We start from the raw sequence: 6,000 nt of genomic DNA on the forward strand, positions 1-6,000 counted from the left end.
GGATGGCAAATTTGATTTTCTCCATTTGGAGAGATTCCGAGAGGTCGGACAGCCAGTCCGCAGCTCTGGGCGGTGCTGCTGACCGCCAGCCAAACAGGATTCTACGGCGGGCGATCAGGGAGGCAAAGGCAAGGGCATCCGCCCTCCTCCCCAGGAATAGATCTGGCTGTTCTGAAACCCCGAAGACCGCCACTATCGGGCATGGCTCCACCCTCACTCCCACCACTTTGGACATTACCTCGAAGAAGGCTGTCCAGTACTCCACGAGTCTGGGGCAGGACCAGAACATGTGGGCGTGGTTGGCCGGGCCTCTTTGGCACCGTTCACATCTGTCTTCCACCTCCGGGAAGAACCTACTCATACGGGTTCTTGTTAAGTGGGCTCTATGTACCACTTTTAGTTGCGTCAGGCTGAGCCTTGCGCACGTGGAGGTGGAGTTGACCCTATGCAGTGCTTCGCTCCAGAGTCCCCACCCGATCTCCATCCCCAGGTCGTCCTCCCATTTCCTCCTTGTTGCGTCCAGTACGGTGTCGTCCCTATCTACCAGTCGGTCATACATGTCACTACAGTTCCCTTTCTCTAGGATACTTGCGTCCAGTAGGTCTTCCAGTAGTGTCTGTCGTGGCGGTTGTGGGTACGTCCTTGTCTCCTTTCGTAGGAAGTTTTTGAGCTGCAGGTACCGTAGCTCGTTCCCCCCAGCTAGCTGAAATTTCTCTGTCAGTTCGTCCAGTGTTGCGATCCTGTCGTCCGTGTATAGGTCCCTGACTGTCAGTGTCCCCCCGTCCTGCCTCCACCTTTTGAAGGTGGCGTCGGTCAGTGCTGGTTTGAACCTATGGTTGTTGCAGATGGGAGCCCTGTTCGACATTTTGGTCAGGCCAAGTTGCTGCCGCAGTTGGTTCCAGGATTGGAGGGTGGCTGTCACCACTGGGCTCCTGGAGTGTTTTTTGGGTGGGGATGGGAGTGCTGCCGTGGCGAGGGCCCGGAGGGAGGTTCCCATGCAGGAGGCCTCCTCCGCACGCACCCACTCAGCTTCTGGCTCCTGGATCCATCCCCTTACTCGCTCGGCTGTTGCTGCCCAGTGGTAGAATTGTAGATTCGGGAGGGCTAACCCTCCCCTGGTTTTTGTTTTTTGTAAGACCTTCTTTGGGATCCTAGCATTTTTACCCCCCCATACGAACGCCATGATGAGTTTGTCCAGCGCTTTGAAAAAGGCCTTGGGGATGTAGATCGGAATGGATCTAAACAGGAAGAGGAACCTGGGCAGTACGTTCATTTTGATCGTCTGAACTCTCCCCGCGAGGGAGAGCGGGAGTGTGTTCCATCTTTGCAGGTCCTTTTTAACTTCCTCCGTCAGGCTGGTGAGGTTCCATTTGTGGATCCCTTTCCAGTCATGGGCTATTTGGATCCCCAGGTAGCGGAATTTATGTCGGGCTTGTTTGAACGGCAGCCCCTTTAGTGCTGCCCCCCCCCCCCCCCCCCCCCCCCCCCCTTGCGGGTGTAATGGGAAGATCTCACTTTTGCTCATGTTGAGTTTGTAGCCCGAGAAGGCTCCAAACTCTTTCAGGAGCGCGATGATTCCGTCCATGCTGCTTTGTGGGTCCGAGATATAGAGGAGCAGATCATCCGCATAGAGTGAGACTCTGTGCTCTCTACCTCCCCTTCGGATCCCCCTCCAATTTTTTGCTGCCCTGAGCGCGATTGCTAGCGGTTCGATTGCTAGTGCGAACAGCAGCGGGGACAGTGGGCATCCTTGTCTGGTGCCCCTGTGCAGCTGGAAGTATTGGGAGTTGGTATTGTTGGTCTGTACACTCGCCATGGGAGCGTTGTACAGGAGCTTTACCCAAGCTGTGAACCCTGTTCCAAGCCCGAACCGCTCCAGTACCTCTATGAGGTATATCCATTCGACTCTGTCGAAGGCCTTTTCTGCGTCCAGGGAGACGATCACCTCTTGTGTTCTCTCCCCGGAGGGGGTCATTATCACGTTCAGCAGGCGCCTGATGTTCGCGGTCAGCTGTCTACCTTTGACAAAGCCCGTCTGGTCCTCTGTGACCACCTCAGGTACACAGTCTTCTAGCCTTTTGGCTAGGATTTTGGCCAGTATTTTGGCGTCTGCATTCAGCAGAGATATGGGTCTGTATGACCCACATTCCGTTGGGTCTTTGTCTTTCTTAGGTATCAGCGAGATTGAGGCCTGTGCTAACGTGGGTGGCAACGTGCCCCTAGCTAGCGAGTCTGTGAACATCTCCCGCATGTGCGGGGCCAGCGCTGTCGCAAATTTTTTGTAGAAGTCCGCCGGGAATCCGTCCGGTCCCGGCGCCTTCCCCGCCTGCATGGAGCTAATGCTGTCCATGATCTCTCCCAGTGCTAGTGGTGCTTCCAGATCCCGTTTTCTGCCCTCTCCCACAACTGGTATGTTCAGTCCGTCAAGAAACCGGTTCATCCCAGCCTTCCCCGTTGGGGGCTCTGAGGTGTACAGCTCTTGGTAGAAGGCCTTGAAGGTTTTGTTAATCTTCTCTGGTTCTGTTTCCAACGTGCCTCTGGTATCTCTGATTTGCGCAATTTCTCTGCTGGCTGCCTGCTTTCTCAGCTGGTGGGCCAACAGGCGGCTGGCTTTGTCTCCGTGTTCGTATAGGGCCCCGCGTGCCTGGCGGAGTTGGTGTACTGCTTTCCTGGTGGAGAGCAGGTCAAAGTTCCTTTGTAATTCTTTTCTCTCCGCCAGGAGTTCTACAGTCGGGGCCTCGGAGTATTTATGGTCTACCTCCAGTATGGAGTCGACCAGCTTCTGCCTAGCCACCCTTTCCTCCCTATCTCTTTGCGCTTTGTAGGCTATGATTTCCCCTCTTAGTACGGCCTTAAGCGCTTCCCAGAACGTGGAGGGTGAGACCTCCCCGTTTTGGTTGATCTCAGTGTACTCCGCTATGGCCTGCGCTATCCTTTCGCTGAAGGCCTTGTCAGCTAGTAAGGCACCGTCCAACCTCCATTTGGGGCGCTGGGCCCTTCCCGTCTCTAGCCGCACATCCATGTAGTGTGGAGCGTGGTCTGATATCACAATTGCGGAGTATTCCACCTTGTCTATCTCTGGAAGCACCGTTTTCCCCACCACAAAGAAGTCAATTCTGGTGTACACGTTGTGTACTGGGGAGAAGAAAGAGAATTCATTCTCCCCCGGGTGGGCGAATCTCCAGGGGTCTACTGCTCCCATCTGCTCCATATAGTGGCTGAGTTCCCTTGCCATGTTTGAGGTTTTCCCCGTTCTGGGGTTTGATCTGTCCGTCGTTGGGTCCTGTACACAGTTGAAGTCCCCCCCCATGATTAGTCGGTGCGTCGCTATGTCCGGGATTTCTGCCATGGTCTTTTGGATGAAGCTCGTGTCGTCCCAGTTGGGCGCGTACACGTTAACTAGAACTACCGGCGCCCCATCCAGGGCCCCGCTGACCATGACATACCGTCCCCCTGGGTCCGTAACCGTCTTTGTCGCCCTAAACATTGTCCTCTTGCCAATCAGGATCGCCACCCCCCTGGCCCTTGCCCCATAACAGGAATGATAGGTTTGTCCCACCCAGCCCTTTCTTACCCGCAGTTGGTCCTGCTCCCTCAAGTGCGTCTCTTGGAGGAAGACTATGTCGGCCCTCATGTTTCTAAGGTGGGTGAGGACTCTAGATCTCTTCACTGGGCCGTTAAGTCCCCTTACGTTCCAGGTGACTATTCTGGTGGGGGGCTTCTGCCCCCTTGCTCCTGTGGGGTTAACCATATTTGTCCGGTGGACGCGCCCCTGCCCTCTGGGGTTTCCCTATGTTAGGGGGCCGTCCAGGATGTCCACTATCACTGCTCTCCCCATGCGGTCGGGTCCCTGCGCTCCGGGGTTCCCCCTTGTCCCGGGGACACCCGCCATGGCCGTCCACTTTGTGTCCGCCACGCGGGTAGTCCCCTGCACTCCGGGGGGCCCCTTCACCCACAGACCGTACTGGGTGGGTGCTTGCAGCAGTTCCCTGTTTCGAGCCCTTGTCTGTGGCACTTTGTGGCCCTATTCCCTTACTGGCCTCTTTTGTCCCTTCGTCCCTGCGTTTCCCCTCCCTGGTCTCTCGCCCCCCGGGTGCCCCCCCCCCCCCCGCTCTATCCCTTTCGGGGATACCCCTGTGTACCCCTCCATTGCCCCTCTCTCCCCCATTCCTGTCCCCATTTGCTCTCCCACCTTTGATGGGTGATCCCCCCCCTCCCCTGCCTGGCGCCTTCCCCCCTGTTGGGGGTGCGCTGCGGCCCTGCTCTGTTGCGCGCCCCCTTCGCTAGCTTTCCTGCTAGCACGGTGGCTCCCCTCTTGGAGGTTGCTGTCCCGCTTCCCCTCTCCCCTCTCCAGTACTCCCGTTCCCTCGTGCCGGGGCCTGGCCTCCCACCTGGAGCGGGCCCTAGGGCATTGGGTTGTTTTCCGTTCTGGGTGTTCCTGCCAGGGGGGAGGGGGCTGGCTTTGCCTCGCCCCTCCCCACCCCCCCGTCGGCATGACGTGTCTCCTTGCCATGGGCCCCTCGTCCCTACTTCCCATGGCGTTTTTCCAGCCCGTGCTCCTCGACGAATCTATTCGCCTCGGCAGGGGCTGTAAAGAAATATTCCTTGTGTTGGTATGTGACCCAGAGTTTTGCTGGGTACAGCATACCAAAACGTACTTTGTTCTTATAGAGAGCTGCTTTCGCTCTGTTGAACTCCGCCCGTCTCTTAGCTATGTCCGCTCCAAAATCCTCGTAGATTCGGATGGCGTGCCCGTCCCAATTGCAGGCTCTATTCTCCTTGGCCCAGCGCAGGATTGTCTCCCTATCCCGGTACCGGTGCAGTCTGGCTATAACTGCTCTCGGTTTTTCCCCTTCCTTGGGCTTCGGGCGCAGTGACCGATGAGCTCTGTCCATTTCCGGTGGGGTGGGAAAAGTTTCCCGCCCCACTAAGGAGCCCAGCATCGCAGCCACGAATGTTGTGGGATTTCTACCCTCTATCCCCTCTGGCAGGCCCACTATCTTGATATTTTGCCTTCTCGAGCTGATCTCCTGGTCGTCTACCCTGCCCTTCAGGCTCCCCTGTGTTGCACTCAGTTTCACCATTCCCCTCTCCAGGGATATGACCCGGTCGCTCGCGTCAGTCGCTGCCTTCTCCAGCTCTTTAATGGTTGCCCCCTGGGCTTCCAGTATCTTCCCCTGGGCTTCCAGTATCTTCCCTTGGGCATCCACTTTCTTCTCCAATCTGGTCAGAACCTGCTGCACCCCTGACATGACCCTGGTCACTGCTGCCTGTGCTGCGGCCTCTGCGTCTGCTTTTAACTCTGCCTTGAATGCCTGCAGCTGCTCCCTCACCACCTCGGCAAAGGCTTCCTTCCAATTCACGCCCCCCTCTAACCCCAGGGGAGAGGTTGCCCGCCCGTCCAGCTCTTCTGGATGCGGCGAAGCATCCTTCCCGCCGCTTCGCGTGTTGACTCGTTCGCCCGAGCTGGCTTTCCCTTTGCCCAGTCTACTTCCGGTGCCCCCTTTCTCTTGGCTCCTTTCTGGCACTTTTTTCTCCCCCTTCCCCTTCATCTTTTCTTCTCTCCTTGTTCTTCTTTTTCCCCCTTTTCCGCACCCTATTTTTATTTTATTTATTATTATATATCTATATATGTATATATATATATATATATATATATATATTTTTTTTTTTTTTTTTTTAAATTTATTTCCCCTACCCCTTTTCTCTTTACCAGTTTTCTTTTGGGAAGAACAGAAATACAAGTCTCTTTTTTCTTTTTTCCCCACTCAACCAGGAGAGAGAGTCCCTTTGTCTTTGCCACGTGGTGGTCACAGCAGTTGGGGGGGGGGGGGGGGGGGGAGGGGCGAGTGGGCCGGTGGTCGCTGCTGGTTGGGGGGGGGGGGGGGTCCCTGCTGCTGGCTGGGGGGGGGGGGGGGGTTGTGTCCCCGCTGCTGGCTGGGGGGGGGGGGGGTTGTGTCCCCGCTGCTGGCTGGGGGGGGGGTTGTGTCCCCGCTGCTG

Source organism: Scyliorhinus canicula, chromosome 10 (assembly GCF_902713615.1).
Source record: "Scyliorhinus canicula chromosome 10, sScyCan1.1, whole genome shotgun sequence".
NCBI lineage: Eukaryota > Metazoa > Chordata > Chondrichthyes > Carcharhiniformes > Scyliorhinidae > Scyliorhinus > Scyliorhinus canicula.